The sequence below is a fragment of the Nyctereutes procyonoides genome, unplaced genomic scaffold (genome assembly GCF_905146905.1).
Source record: "Nyctereutes procyonoides isolate TBG_1078 unplaced genomic scaffold, NYPRO_anot_genome, whole genome shotgun sequence".
Taxonomy (NCBI): Eukaryota; Metazoa; Chordata; class Mammalia; order Carnivora; family Canidae; genus Nyctereutes; species Nyctereutes procyonoides.
Genome location: NW_026575134.1, coordinates 3,439,257 through 3,456,648, shown reverse-complemented (window position 1 = coordinate 3,456,648; position 17,392 = coordinate 3,439,257). Strand labels below are relative to the sequence as shown.

The window sequence follows — 17,392 nt, the reverse complement described above, 5'->3', positions numbered from 1 at the left end:
TTATTTATTCATGAGAGACACAGAGCGAGGCAGAGACGCAGGCAGAGGGAGAAGCGGGCTCCATGTGGGGAGCTGGATGTGGGACTTAATCCCAAGATCAAGACCTAAGCCAAAGGCAGACACTCAAAGTGCCCCTTTAGCCGTAGCTTCCATGGGCTTTTTCTATATGCTGATCACCAGTGTGAGTCAGGTGGGCTTTTGTGAGAGAAGGATGTTTGATGACCAGAACCAGACATTTCTTCCTAGTGGAATACACAACAGATAAGGGAGTAGGGGAGGTAATTTAGGGGACCTTCTCTTCCCACCTCAGAAGTAGTTGGTGAAGCCCATATACACATTTAAGGTGTCCATGGGGTCCTCTAGCTGTGAATAGTGGCTTCTATGGACCTCCAGAATCCACACTGTTGACTGTGTGGTAGCATTTTCCTATACAGCTCCAAAAACTCTGGGTAGGGATTTGTAGGATCCAGTGGCACATAGACAAAATAAATGAGTATAGTCACAGAAGCAAAAGCTACCACCAGAGCCTTCCGAACTTCCTCTGGTTGATGTTCCATAAGAGATGGTCAATAACTAAGTTCCCTCCTTGTTGGGTATCCCTTCGCACATGTTCCACAGCTCACTCTCAGAGGGTCAGGTGTGCAGCCCAAAGGCTGGGGTGAGACCTCAGGAGAATACAAAGAAGTTCATCAATCATGTGAGGATGGGTGACTGCTTGCTTTCATCTTTGAGAATCTCTTGGAGAAGAAGACAGTGAGTCTCAGGAAATATACCTCCGTCTGACAGACAGAGACTCTTTATAGTAAACAGACCCGATCGACGCTGCTTGAACCTATAGAGCAGCTCCTGAGCAATGATATCTCCATAATCATGAGACAAAAAATTTGATTCTGTGATTCTGGAGCCCCAGATGCCACAGACATGCTCCCACACTGCCACCCTGCTTAACTATGGAATAGTCACATGGTCTCGGTTTGTCACTGAAGCCAAAGCTCAAGAAAGGAAGGGCAATCACTTGATAAAACCTCAAGGTCAGACTTTCCCAAATCGTGTGCCAATCGTAGCTGGATGTTGGAAAGCCATGAAAAGTCAACTATCTCAGGACTTCCAACCACATCCACAGAGTCTTGATAGAAGATGTGCAGTCCCTTACAGATGAGAAATTTGCCTAACAACTTCAACGAGTGATGAGTGAAGAGCAAGAGAAAGCAGAGGAAGGAGGCAGGGGGAAGATATGAAGGTAGGCCACAAGCAAGGGTGCAACCACTTGCCCCACTTGAACCCACTACCTCCTTACCCTGATTCAGTTAACACCTGGGCTACAAGACTCCATGTTGGAGGACACTCATATTTCATATTTAATTAGAACTCATGGCTAGTAGGAGACCTGGGAGAAAATAGCAAGACAGAGAAGTGAGGAGATAGGATATGATACAGCTTAGCAATATATAGCTTAGGCAGGAAATGCAGGGTCCTGGAATTAGGGAATCCTAGGAACAAAGAATCCACTAGTGTTTATTAGGAATCAAGGAGCAACAGCATCTCAGATAAGTCATCCAGATCACAGGAAGGTACACAGAGTACTGTTCTCAAGCAATGCACCAGAATATTAGATGATTTAAGCAAAATGGTGTGATGCCGAGCTTGAGGGAGGGAGACACTTGCCTTCACTATACATGCATATGTCTTGTGGAAACAGCACTGGATTGGGTAACACCAGGTATGAATTCTGGTCCCAAATGTCTTGTGTGTAAATCAACCCACCTCAATTTCCCTCTCTGTAAAAGGTAACTTTTATCTACCTCTCAGGGACAACATATTAATAAAATGTCCAATAAAAAAGAATGGGAAAACACACCCATGGATATCAATTTGTATTGTGCTCGGAGTAGTGTGGCAAATAAATTTCAAAGTGTGTGAATACCAATATTACGAATGGGGGTTGTTCTGGGAGCAACGTATCGTGACAGTGATCCAGGAGCTAAACAACTATCATATGGTTTGAAATCTATCCCCTGCATTATAGAAACAATATATAATTCTGGAATTGACCAGCAGAGGTCAATGGTACCATTTTCATATGCAAGTGCCATACACAGTTCTTTCCAAAGACTTCCTATATGTTCTACATTTTCATTGGTTGAAATAGCTGTAGTCTCTGGGTGCCTCTGTTTTTTTTAATGATGTGATGAAACCTGATTATCTGCTATTCAGACTTATTTTTCACAGTTTCCTTTGAACTCATCTACTTGAGATCTAACAAAGGGAAAACTAGCATTGTTGCTAGGGGCAACATAAGAAATGAATTCTATCCTGTGTGAAACAGGCTCTTCCCTTGGAAAGTCTGTCAATAATGATTTCCTGCACAGACATCTCCAACAGGTAGATAGTAACCCATCAATAGCTTCATCGCCCTGTGTTCTCGACCCCAGAGTGTCTTCTGTGCACCTTCAATCCACAAAATAGGTAATGATTGGCAAGAATTCCCCATATGTCTGCTGTCCCAACCCCTTGTTGATAATTAGGTAATAAGTAGCAAACTTAGTTTGCATCAGGCATCTGTCAAGCACTTTACAAACATTAACTCACTCAATCCACATGAGAGTGGCATGAAATAGGGATGATTATTATGTCCGTATTATAGAAGACAAAAGAAACAATGAGAGCATGTAATTTGCCTGAATTTGTACAAGTAGAGCTGGGATCTAAACCCAGATATTCTATACGTAATGGGTTCAACCACTCTGCTAGGCTGATGCCCAATACTTGAGGTGACGATTTGTGTAGAATGAGTAATAAATTCACACAATTATATTTTAAAGTCCTTTACAAAATTCTCTGATAACTTGTCTATTTTACATTTTTGCTTAAACTCTTTGGTTCAATCTTATTCTTTTTGATACGACCACATTATGTCAAATCGGTTGGGACTGAGTTTACCGCACAAGGTCAAAGGAAGAGCATGGGGCCTCATAGCTCTTACCTGGACACAATGCACTGCGATTTGTAGGGCAGCTTTTTGATTACTAAATTACACACCCTAGTGCTATATCTCTAAATTGGTGACGGCCATTATAGTGTCTTTTTGTGGCCAGAAACAAATGTTAGAGGAGTCGCCCTGGTGTTCCAGCTTGGAGGAGACCTGCACCCACAGTCTTTTAATTGCAATTGAGTTGATGTGCAACGATGCTGCTGAAGGCCAACATGTGTGTCTTTCCTAAGATTTCCCACCGCCATGTCCTTCAGCTTCCCTGAGACTGGGGCTCATCTGCTGATATTAGATGCACCAAGTAAGCTTGCCATTTGTTTACTTCAAGCCAACTGTGATCAAAAGCTCCTAACATAAGCTAAAAAGATAGCTTAGTGGAATCAACATCTGGTAGATAATACTTAAATTCCCTGCAATCCTGCTTTTACATCCTAGTAGGGTAAAATCAATCTTCCTTTTACTGGGAAAAATGCAATAAACTGTAACTTTCTTGGTGTGAGTTTGTTGGTTTTAAACTTTTAAAACTAAATCATATTTGTTTTACACAGTGACAACTGACAACGTTTGAAGTGATTTGTGACTTCTTCAGACAAACTGGGTATATAATGAAAATCTGTCAATAACTCTTTATGACTATTGGATCAAACACAAGTTTCAGGTTGAGAAACAGTATCTTAATGAAGTCTTAAAGTATGTTTATTTTTATTATGAAATGATGAAAATATCACAACAGAAAACTCAAAAGTAAAGCAGGATTTATTCCCTTAGATGATTATAGAAAGGTGGGTTTTAAATTTGAAAATGACAATAATAAAAAATAATTAAATAAAATTATAGTTTACTTATATTTGTCTGTAATTAAGTGACTTTGAAGGATTTGTTATTTTCAACTGTGTGGACCTTTCCCGTTCTGAAATGAGTTTTGGCAAATAACAGTTATTGCCACAGTGAGTCACTATTTCTGATGACATTATTTTAATTCCAGTGTCTTGGAAAATATTTTAGACTACTGATTTGAAAACTATCATATGAGCTCATTATATTCCTATTGATATAACTTTATCCAGACTGGATAAAGATGTGAATAAGCAGAAAAATAGTATATTAGAAAGAAAATATAGCCTTAATTAAGTGTATTATTTTAATTTTCTATAAAAGTAATCTTATACTCCTATATAATTATAGGAATACATAATTTGGATTTCAAATTCCAAAGACCACACCAAATCAAACATCTGTAAGATGTAAGTATTGAGATTGATATAGCATAACAAGTAATTGGTAGATAAAATTATTTGAATCAGACTTTATTCTTATTTTGTAAACTTTAAGTTATAAAATAATTTTAGTTGAACTCAAACACCGATCTGGTATAATTATTTTTCGTAGAGAGTTTTCTTAGAGAATTCATGAGACTCTCTAAGAAGTCCTATTAGAAAGGAAAGAGAAAAATAGTTCTTTATTTTCTCACAGATCTTCTTTTAGACTCTACATTGAAAGTCACTTACCTGTATACTTACCATGTACAAAACACCTTGTTAGGAAAATGGACAGGATGCTCAAACCAAATGAACACATACTTTTAGAAAATGTTTTGTGCATTTAATCATCCTTCTTGGAGAAATAAGACCTCAGTGCAGCTTCTGAATGGTAACTAACTGATTAACCCAAGTACTTCTCTATGAAAATTCCAACAGTATTCAGTACTTTGGGATTTTTTATCCCAAACAAATGGATACTTTGGGAATATTTGGGCCTATGCAATGCATGGAACTATATACACTTTACGTAAGTGTATTAAACACAAACACAGCAGAAACTTATCATGGGGCACAACCACGAATTACAACATCATGTAGTATATATTTGAATCCTGTAATTAACTTCTAATACAGCCACACGTTGGCGAAACATGACCCTATGCCAAAAACAACCAACAACAGAATCAACAAAAAAACACTGTTTTTCACTTTTATCTTTGGTCAAGTGTATTGTCCAAAACCTACTTCCCATACTTCAATGGAAAGGCTATGGTTCTTCTATAAGACCCTTACTACTAAATGGAAATTTCTTCTCATTTGGATTACAATTGCTTGCTCCATGTTGGATTCAAGAGAATCCTTTTCAACCGTATTTCTGTCTGAGTCTTTTTTTTTTTTTTTGAGTCTTTTTTTTTTTTTAACTGAAAAGTACTCGCTCCTTACTGCTCAGAAACAGCATCACCAGGTATTTCAAATTCCATGAAATACCTGATCTGAGACCTCTATCTATTTATCTTTTCCCATTTGTAGAACAGGAAGCAAAATATGTATAAAGATGTTGGATCCCAGGATACTTCTTGGATAAATCAAATATACCTGCTCCCCCCACCCTTCCACAGCTGACCCTGATAAGAAAGATAAGGTGTGATCTGGTTGCCCAAGTAATGCCCTATTGCTCACAACACTGCCTTTGTTGATTTATCTGTTTGTTGTAACCCTTTTCTCTCAGTGCTTTGTGTGTCCCACCTGAAACAAAACAATGGTTGGAGTCTATGATTTTGTCTTCAGGAGAGTGGAAAGCCTCTACCTTCTAGCACTTCCCCAAAACTTCCACTTGGCAGCACAAGTATTGCAGCAGTTCCTCTCTGCCTAACTCAAAAAGGATGAAGACAAACTTGTAATCCGCAGAGCTGCCTCTAAAGGAAGCGAACAGGTATGGGAAACACATCTGCCCCAAGACACTCCATCCATTACCAGAGTAAAAATCAAAGAAATATAAGGTTGGCAGTTACAGTGGCTTGAGAGGTCACAACTAGCAAATGAAATCAGATGGGAAGGAGGATTCATATAATTCTGCTGAAAAGGAAAAGAATGTGGTGAGGTTTAGAATCAGACAGTCAAGGCCAGCAAAAATGTGGGTGGGATGGTGGCATGTTTGGGAATTAATTTAACGACAGTAATGGACCTTTTATTGTTTTCCACTTCAGAACGATATAGTAATATATGAAATCTTAAATTACTCAAGACATTCTAAATCATTCTGGTTACTTCCTTGTTGGGTGTAGCAGGAAAGGGGCCTCACGGGAGCTCTAAAGGAAAGATGACACATGTCTCTGGCCGTGCCAAATACCGAAGACCTTTCATTGAGCTCTTATTACATGCTATGCACCACATCATGTGATTATTTTTTTATCTACTTTGATGTCATCTGCCGGACAATCTGTGGTGTGGTTCTAGACTCCATTTTACAGATGACAAATTTGAGGCTGAAAAGACAGATAACTTTTCTCTGCTAGCAGAGAGTAAAGTCAGATTAAAGATTCCATGACTCTTTAATGAAAACTAACATAATGATTGAGCTGAAATTTCATTTCTGGAGAGTCCTTTCATTACATGAGGTATTGCAAGATTCACAGAGAGAATTAACTTCAAATAATAATAACGATGGATGTAAATTCATTTATTCATGATATTTTATGCTGGATGCTGCAGTGAACAAGAGACAAGGCCCCTGACCTTAAGGAATAAACATAGAGTGAGTAACTAAGGAGAAACAGAAAAAAATAAGCATATTTACATGATATGTCAGACAAATAGACGAGAGTAGGAAATTTATTGAGAATGCCTTTTTATAAAAGTGTTGATTAGGGATAGTCTCCTTGATAAGGACACAACTGTGATGAAGCAAAAAAGAACCATTTGGTTTTTTTGTTTGTTTGTTTGTTTGTTTGTTTTGTTTTGTTTTGTTTATTTTTATTATTATTTTTTAGGAAAAAAACCATTTGGATATTGCTGTAGAAAGACTTCCAGGAAGAGAAAATAGCAAATTTCAATGGCTTTGTGAAAGCAAAATGTACTTGGGAAACAGTACCGAAGTTCGTGTAGTGGAAGCAGAATGGAACTGGAACAGATTAGCACAGTTGACCCTTGAGCAATATAGGGGTTAAGGGCCTGACCCTCTTCATGGTCAAAAATCTCCATATGACTTATGAGTCTTCCAAATTTAAATACTAGTAGCCTCTATTGTTGACCAGAACCTTTACTGATAACACAAATAGTTGATTAACACACGTTTTATATATAGTGTGTATTATATAATGTATACTTACAAAGAAATAAGCCAGAGCAAAGAAAATGTAATTAAGAAAACCAGAAGGAAGAGAACCTATGTTTATAGTTCTTCACTATATTTATTGACAAAAATCGTAAATTAAGGGGCCCACATAGTTCAAACCCATGTTGTATGAACATCAACCATAGAAATTAGAAATAAACGCAACCACCAGGCTTAATGGAACATGAAGGGTCATCTGAAGGTTTTGAGCAGAAGAATATCATTGTTTCTGCAGCAAAGAGAAGTTTTTTAAGGATCCAGGTGTTAGTCGGTTTCGACTGCTTGAACAAAACACTGTATACCATATGACTTAAATACTGAAAATTTATTTCTCACAGTTCTGAAGCCTGGGAAGTTGAGATCAGATGTCACGTTCTGGTGAAAGTGCTCTTCCTGGTTGGCAGACAGACTTGCACCTGCTGTGTCCCCACATGGCAGAGGGAACAAGCGTGGGCACCTCCTCTTCCTAAAAGAACACTAATCTCATCACTACCTCCCGAAGGCCGCACCTCACAATACCATCAAACTGAGAATTAAAGCCTCTACATTAGAGTTGGGAGGGGGGCTCAAGCATTCAGTCCATTGCACAGGGAGATCAAAAAGGAGGTGTTACAATCTGCACTACAGTCGAGGTAACAGATGCTGTGTGTTGTCAAATGCTTACTATGCTTACTCTGCATCTGTTATGATCATATAATTTGTATCCTTTATTTTGTTAATGTGTTGCATCAGGTTTATTCCTTTGTGTTGAACCATCCTTGCATCTAAGAGATAAATTCCGCTTGACCATAGAGTAAGATTCTTTTAATATACTGTTGAATTTACTTTGCTAGTAGTTTCTGGAGAATTTTGCATCTATATTCACCAGAAAACTGAACTAGACTGTGATTTTCTTTTCCTATGGTGTCCTTACTTTGCTTTTTTATCAGGTAACATTGGCCTCATAAAATGAGTTGAACTTGTTGCTTCCTCCTTAATTTTCAGAAAGACTTTGAGAGATTTGTGTTCATTTTTCTTTTTTTTTTTTAAGATTTTATTTTTATTTATTCATGAGAGACACAGAGAGAGACAGAGACACAGGCAGAGGGAGAAGCAGGGAACATGATGTGGGACTCGATCCCCGGACCCCGGAATCTCACCTTCAGCCAAAGGCAGATGCTCAATTGCTGAGCCACCCAGGTGCCCCAGTAAGTAAAATCTTTAAAAAAAAAAAAAAAAGAAAAGAAAGAAAGAAAGAAAAGGGGTCTGTCTTTCAAGAATAAATAAATAACACCTTATTTATTTGAGAGAGAGAGAGAGAGCAAGAGAGAGAGAGAGTGGACAGCAGGGGAAGAGGGGTAAGGGGAGACGGAGGAGCAGGGGCTCGATCCCAGGACCCTGGGATCAGGACCTGAGCTGAAGGCAGATGCTTAACTGACTGGGCCACCAGGCGCCCCTAATTTTTCTTTAAATTATTGCTAGACTTCACCATAGAAGTTATTAGGTCCTGGGCTTTTCTTTGTTGGGAAGGTTTCATAGCTGATTTGATCTCCTTAGTCATCATTGATCTATTCAGATTTTCTATTTTTGTTTCATAATTTAGCCTTGGTAGGTTGTATGTTCTAGCAATTTACCCTTTTCTTCTAGGTTATCCAACCTGTTGGTGTATCACCGTTCATAGTCATCTCTTATTCCTTCATGTATCTGTGGCATCAATTGTAATGTCTCTTCTTTCATTTATGATTTATTTGATTCTTCTTTTTTTTTTCTTGGCCAATTTTGTTTATCTTTGTAAAAACCAACTCAGTTTCATTGATATTTTCTACTGTTTTCTTATTCTCTATTTTACTTCTTTCTACTCTGATCTTTATCATTTCTTTTCTTCTGCTAACTTTGGATTTAGTTTATTCCTCTTTTTCTAGTTCACTTAGATAAAAATGTTAGATTGTTTATTTCAGATCTTTCTTTTTTTAAATGTGGCTATTTATTAGCCCTAAACTTTCCCCTTAACTCTACTTTTGCTGCATCCTATAAGATTTGGAATGTTGCGTTTCCACATTTGTTTGTCTCAAGATACGTTTTTTTAATATATTTTTTGATCCATTTGTTGTTCAGGAGTGTGTTGTTTAATTTCCACATATCTGTGAATTGTCCTCCTGTTATTGATTTCTTTTTTTTTCATATCTTTATAGTCGCAAAAGATGTTTGATATAATTTCAATTTTCTTGCCTTTTTAATACTTGTGTTGTTTCCTAAAATATGATTTATTTAGGACAATATGATGTGTGCTTGAGAAGAATACGTATTTTGCTGCTGTTGCGTGTTCTATTAGAAAGCAAAGTCTGTTAGGACCATTTGGTCTATGGTGTTGTGCAAATCTGCTTTTTTCTTATTGATTTTCTGCCCAGATGATTTATCCGATGTTTATAGTGGAGTCACCTACTAAAGTTTCTTACTATTATTGCCCTGTTGTTCATTTTTCCTTTCAGTTCTGTTAGTATTTGCTTCATATATTTAGCTGTTCTCATGTTGGATGCATAAGCATGTGTAATTATTACATCTTCCTGACTAATTGACCGTTTTATCATTATGTAAACTTTCCTTGTCCCTCCGGACTACTTTTAACTTAAAGTTTATTTCCTTTCTGAAAATGCAGCTACTCTTGGTTATCATTTGCTTGGAATACATTTTCTTCCCTTTTATTTTGAGAGTATATGTGTCCTTAAAGCTTCTTCCTCTTCCTTTTCCTCTTCTTCCTCTTCCCCCTCTTCCGTCTTCTTCCTCCTTCTGTTCTTCATCATTTAATCCATTTAGCCACCCTATGTCTGTTGACTGGGGAATTTAATTCATTTACATTCAAAGTAATTCTTTTTAGGTCAGAACTTACTACTGAAACATTTTTAATTGTTTTTGACTGTTTCATAATTCCTTTCTTCTTTTTTCTCCCTTGCTGCCTTCCTTTGGACTTGATCACTTTTTTGGCAGTATGCTTTACTTCAATTAAATTCACCATTTTGCGTATCTACTATACAGGCTTTTCCTTTTGTGTGACTTACATAAAATACCTTACCATTACATCATCTTATTTAGGCTAACAACAACTTAACTTTGATACTAGGGCAGAACTATATTTTATTTTTCCCCCTTCACATTTTACATCATCAATATTTAAAATTTACATTTTTATATTATGTATCTAATAACAAATGATTGCAGTTATAGTGATTTTTAATATATTTGTTTTTCAACTTTTAAACTAGTGTTGAAAGTGATGTACGTACCACCATATAATATTAGGAAATAAACTAGACTATGTATTTACTATTATTCGTGAGTTTTACTTTGTATGTTTTACAGTATTAATTAGCAACTTTCTTTCCCCTCCCATTCTTTTGTTTTTTTTTTTTTTCCAGTTTTTTTTTTTTTTTCCTTTACTTTTTACTGTCAAAATTTGTATTCACAGACTCAGAAGTTCGGGGATTTTTTTTTTTTTTTTCTTTAGCTATGTCAGTTTACTAATGATCCCATCAAAGGTGTTCTTCATTTCAATTAGAGGTTCTTTTGCTTTTTTCTTAGAATTTCCATCTCTGCTTACATTATCATCCAATCTCGCATGTTATCCACATTTTTCATAGTTGTTTCACATTGAATGTTTGGTAATTCCAACATCCCTGCCATAGCTGAGGCTTACTCTGATGCTTACTCTGTGGCTTCAATTTTTTTCTTTTGTCCTTGGTATACATTATAATTTTTTTTTTTATTTTGTGGAAAGCTGTACATGGTGTACTAGGTGAAAGGAACACTACTAAATAGGCCTTCAGTGAGGTTGTGATGAGGAATATGGAGAAGAAAAGAATTCTATAGTCCTTTGATGAGATCTCAGCCTCTTCTAGAGCCTGTGCCCCTGAGCTGTGAACTTCACAAATACCTCTCAGTTCTACGTCCCACCTTAGGGGACGCAGAATGGCTTGAGGAGCTTAGGGTGAATGTAGTTGGGTCTTTCCATTCCCCCAAGTAGTTAGGCTCTAATAAAACCCCAATAGATTTTGGTAATAGGTTCTGGTAAGATAATTTATCTTGAGAGTAGTCTTTTTTAGGAAGAAAAGAATGCTCTGGCACATTTCCACATAGTTACTTTTCAACTTCCCCTGCCTAAAGCCCCGGGGGATTTTTCCCAGCTATTCACTGTCAAAACCTGGGAAAGGTCCAAGAAATAAAACTCACAGAAGTGTGGGGGACCCCCCTGGAGTTTTTAACTCCCAGACTTTCTGGCACTGATCTCCCAGCAATTTGTCAATCACAGTTCAAGTTTTCCTGCCCTGAGACTGGTTTCCACTGAAGTTTCTGTTCCTGGAATGGGCTTTCTGCTCTAGTAAGTTGTGATTCCCAGTATCAGCCTGTATGTTTCTCTAATTTTTAGGGGAAGCTGTTTGCCCCATGATCTTAACAGACCTTTGATAGCCCTCAAAAGAGCTGTTGATTTTTCAGTATGTTGAGCATTTTACTTGCACTAAATACTTTTCTTTTAGAAATAAAATACAATCACAATACAAAATTTCACCAAAATGTATTTGAACAAAATGTATTTGATCTTTTTTTTTTTTTTTCATAAAGAAAGCTAATAGCAATCAGGCAGGAAAGAAGTAACAATTAAAAAAAAAAACAAATTTAAGTGTGTTCTATTAAAAAACACTAATACCAAATAGTAGCAATAAAGGTAATAAACTTGTACATCATTTTGTTGGTTTAACAAATGAGAAAAAAAAAGGAGAACTAGACTTCTATAATGATGGAGTAAGGATGTTATTCAATCTTCTGCTGCATATAAACAAAGATGATATTGAAAAAAAAATCGGAACTCTGAAATTTAATCAATAGGACAGAATAAACTATAGAGCATTTATTCAAGAGGAGCTACTGGATATCGATAAGAACAGCAAGGCCTGTGGCACTTTAACTAGGGTTGCACCCATTTCTACCTTAGGGACAGTGGTGTGATAAGACCCTTAAAAAGCCCCCAGCCTGAAGCCCTGTGTATTTTGATAATACTTCCAGCATTTTCCAGGGGAAACTGTATTCCCATGGCATTGTCAATCTTGACATGATTCTGATCCCTGCCCCCAGGATAAAGCCTTTCCTCCAAGGTGTTAATAAACAATAGCAATCGGCTGGAATTCTTAACATTACAATTGTCTAAGGCTGTGAATTTTTGTGGAGCAAATATAACAGCCCAGCAAAAATGTAAATAGAAAGCTTCAGAAATAAGAAATGGATGATTATGTATGACTGAAATGTTCTAACACATTCTGCTGTTATGGACTAATTGTCTTTCCCCAATTAAATTAATATGTTAAAACTGTAATCATCAGTATGACCATATTTGAAGATAAGTCCTTGGGGAGGTAATTAAGGTAAAATGAGGTCATAAGGGTGGAGCCCTAATCTTACAGGGTTAGTGACCTTCTAGGATAAGGAAGAGTCATGAGAGACCTCTCTACACACACAGAGAAAAGACCATGTGAAGATACAAAAAGCAGGTGGCTTTTTATGAGTCAGGAGGAGAACTCTCTTGAGAAACTCAGCTTACCTGTAACTTGATCATGAACTTCCAGCATCCAGAACTGTGAGAAAATAAATGTCTGTGGTTTAAGCCACAAGTCTGTGGTCATTTACTATGGCAGCCTGAGCTGACTGATAGGGATGCACATATATAAGCATGGCTGTGCATATGCCCGAGATTGACCCTGGTAACTTATCTTTGCTGGTGGTGAGGTCCTACAGAACAGGAAATGATCACTAAGGATGACTTCTGTTAGCTTTTCATCATCCTAAAATTTGAAATTATGCCTTTAACAATCACAAATCACTATGCTAATGTGTGTAATACTTGCTGGGTCAAGGCATTTTAGGGACTCTTCTGACCCATCATTGTCTAATCATCAAACTATGCTGACTGAGAGGCAGACCTTGAGAAGTGTAGGCTTTTAAAAATGGATTCTAAAAATAAAGGTGACCAGAGAACTCAGTGGCTGCATGTAGCCTTGAATACAGAATCTACAAAATCAGTCCTGGAAATCTGTTAGGCAAACAAATAGAACAAGAAGGAAAAAAAAAAAATGTTAGGAAAAACCCATGGGAGGGGAAGAATGAATTTCAGATTTGTTAGATCATCTAACATTGCCGCTTTTCAACAAATAATTATGAGACCCTCACAACAAAACAAAACAAGAAACAACACAAACCAGAAAAACTGTCCTGATGGGCTTATACTGTCTAAAAATGTAATCTGTATGATAACAGCAGCAAAAAGGGAGAAGGAAGAGAATGATATGGGAGCCATTTCAATGTACTAGATAATCAAATTATCATTAATCCGTAATAGATTGGTTTAGGTTAAGCTGCATATTGTAATATCCAGAGAAGCCACTAAGAAAGTAATTCAAGATAACATTTTTTTTAAAGAAATGTAAGTGGCACACAAGAAAATGCCTGGTAAACAAAAAAGCAGGAATAGAGAAACACATAAGACATAAAACACATAGAAAGTAAATTGCAAAACCCAATCATATTAATAATTAAGCTAAATACTCCAATTCACAGTCAATGTGGTGACTGGATTAAAAAAACAGAATCTAAAATAATAATAAAATAAAAAACAGAATCTAGCTACAGACTATGCAAAAGACAAATTCCATTCAAAGACAAATAGTTCAAAAGTAAAAGAGTTGTAAAAGAAATATCTTACAAACAACCACCAAAAGAGAATTGTAATGGCTATACTAATACACAAAATAGGTATTAAGGCAAAAATATGATGCTAATAGTAATACTAGAGACAAAAAGAGATATTTTACAATGATAAAAGATTCCATTCAGCAGAAAGCAATTACAGATATTTCCCTAGCAACAGAACCCCAAAATACATGATACTTAGTCAGAACTGAAGACAGAAATAGTTCATAATAGTAGTTGAAGATTTCAATATTTTATAGAACTCAATAATTGAACAACTTGTCAAAAAATCAGAAAAAAATAGACGATTGAAGAACACTGTCAACCTGACTAGCTTATGATAACCAATAACAGCAAAACATACATTTTTTTAAAAGACTTGTTTATTTATTTGAGGGGGGAGGGACGGAAGGAGAGGAGAGGGAGAGAGAGCAACTCAAGCAGACTCCCTGCTAAGCACACAGCCGGATTCAGGGCTTGATCTCAAGACCCGGAGGTCATGAACTGAGCTGAAATCAAGAGTGAGAGACTCAACTGACTCAGCCACCCAGGCACCCCAAGCATATTATTTTCAAGAGAAAACAGAACATGTAAATATCAATATGATGTTCATAAATAAGGAATATAAACCACATGATTATCTCTACAGGCATCAATAAAACATTGGGAGAAACCCAACACTCATTCACGATTAAACACTCTCAAATTTTTCGTAGACATTAACTCTTTAATAATGGGCATCTATACAACACTCACAATGAGCACTGCACTTAATGGTGAAAGATTTAAGATATCCTGCCTAAAATCAGGAGTAAGTCAAACATGTCTGCTTCTATCATTTCTATTAAATGTTGTCCCGGGATTCCTAGCTAGTCCAATCAGGCAACAAAAAGAAATAAAAGGCATCTAGATTGGAAAGGAGGAGGTAAAACTACCTTTTCTCACAGACAACATGATCTTGTATATAAAAAAGTCCAAGGACATCTACAAAATAATTAGAAGTAAAATATATGTAGAGCAAGTTTTTAGAATATTAAGTCAATACTGAAAAACCAACTGTGTGTCTTTATACAAGCAATGTCTAATAAGAAAATGAAATTAGGAACACAATTTTTCACAATCACATCAGAAAGAATAAAACACTCATGAATAAATTTAACAAAAGTAGAGTAAGACTTGTAGGCTAAGAAATAATAAAATAAGAATTGCTGAGGGAACTTGAAGGTCAGAATAAACAGACATTCCATGTTCTTGGATTGAAAAACTCAACATTGTTATGATGTCATTTCTCCCCAATTTGATCCATAGATTCAACAAATAGGATTAAAAAATATAGATTGTCTATAGGATCTACAAATATTCTATAATATTTACAAATAAATATTACAACAAACTTTTTTTGCAGATACTTTGAAGCAGATTCTAAAATGTATATAGAAATGTAAAAGTCCAGATAAACTATGTTTTTTTTTTTTTTTTGAATTTCAATAAACTATCTGTCAGAGCAGTTTTAGGTTCACAGTGAAAGTAAGAAGTCAGAGATTTTCCGAATACCCTCTGCCCCCGCCCCCACAGTTTATCTCTCCCACTATATAGCACCCTGCATTGGAGCCATACATCTCCTACTATAGATAAACCTACACTGACATGTGATGCCATTATCACCCAAAGTCTTTATTCCACATTAGGGTTCACTCTTGGTGTACATTCTATAGGATTCAACAAATTTATTATGACATGTGTGCACCGTTATAGTTTCATACAGAGTAGTTTCACTCTCCCCAAAATCCTCTGCCCTCTTCCATCACCTCTGGTTACCTCTGATCTTTTTACTGTTTCTAGAACTTTGCTTTTCTTCCACAATGTCATATATTGAAATTATACAGTACGGTGCCTTTCAGACTGGCTTCTCTCACTGCATTTGTGTTCCTCCGTGCTTTTGTTTATGGCTGGATCACTCATTTCCTTTTAGCACTGAGTAATATTCCATTGTCTGGATGCACTACAGTTTAGTTATCTGTTCACCTGCTGAAGCTCATCTTGGTTGATTCTGAGCCTTTGCAATCATGATTAAAGCTGCTATAGATAACTATGTGCAGTTTGTTGTGTGGACATAAGTTTTCTTTCTTCTTTCTTTCTTTCTCTTCTTTCTTCTTTCTTCTTCTCTTTTTTTAAAGATTTAGTCATTTGTTTATTTTAGAGAGATATAGCTAAAGATAGCATGAGTGGTGGGGAAGGGCAAGGGAGAAGCAGAGTCCCCACTGAGCAGAGAGTCCTATGTGCTGTTCAACCCCAGAACCCTGGGATCAGGACTTGAGCTTAAGGCAGATGTTTAAATGACCCAGCCACCCAGGTACCCTAGTGTGGACATAAGTTTTCAACTCCATTGAGTAAATACCAAGAAGCATGATTGACCCATCATAGGGTAAGAGTATAGTTTTGTAAGAAACTGTCACACTTTCTCCCAGAGTGTCTGTATCATTTTGCATTTCTACCAGCAATGCATGAGAATTCCTATGCTCCACATCCTCACCAGCACTTGGTATTGGCAGTATTTTTTAACTTTCACATATTACTAGGTGTGTAGTAATCTCTTCTTATTGTTTTGCTTGCCATTCCCTAATGACATATGATGTTGAACATCTTTTCAACCAGTTACAGGTTTTAAAAGAACAAAGTTTGAAGACTTTCACATACCAGTTATGAAACTTAATATATAGCCATGCAAAACTTGCACACAAATATTCTTAGAAAAATTATTTATAATGCTCAAAAATTGGAAACTTCCCAAATATTTATCAACTTGTGAAGGGACATACAAAATCTAGTATGTCAATACCACAGAATATTATACATCCATAAAGAGAACAGAATGGTGATACATACTACCATGTGAATAAATCTCAACAGTATTATGCTAGCTTAAAAAGCAAGACATGAGATGACACATATTTATGATTTCACTTATATGAGTACTCAGAAAAGGCAAATCTGTAGAGACAGAAAATAAATGACTGATTGTATGAGGCAGAGCTTGAAAAATCAGGATTAATAGTAAAAAAGACTAAGAGATCATGTTATTTGAAAAAGAATGTTCTAATACTGCTTACCCATGATGAATTTACAACTCCATAATTTCTAAATATCATAGAGTTGAAAACTCAAAATGGGTAAATTTAATGGTATATAAAATGGGACTCATTACAGTATTTTTCACAGTAGCCAAGATACAGAAACAACCTAAATGTCAGTTGAATAAATAGATAAAGAAAATGAGATACTGTATAAATATAATATACACAATATTTTTCAGCCTTTACGAAGAAGGAAATTATGACATTCATGACAACATGGGTGAACCTGGAGGACATTGTTAACATGAACTAAACCAGACACAAAAGACAAACACTGCATGATCTCACTTTTCTGTAGAATCAAAAAAGTTGGACTCATAAGCTGAGTCCAGTTGTTATCAGGGTTTGAAGAGTAGGGGAAACGAGATATTGGTCAAAGGATACAAAGTTTAAGTTGTGCAGGATAAATAAAGTTCTGAAGATCTAATGTACAACATGATAATTCTAGTTAATAGTATTGTAC

At 36.3% G+C, this 17,392-nt stretch overlaps 1 pseudogene; it reads right to left on the bottom strand.

Moving 5' to 3' along the window:
- Window positions 1–306: 306 nt before the first annotated feature.
- On the bottom strand, window positions 307–10,076 carry LOC129494086 (mesoderm-specific transcript homolog protein-like; annotated as a pseudogene).
- Window positions 10,077–17,392: the final 7,316 nt, after the last annotated feature.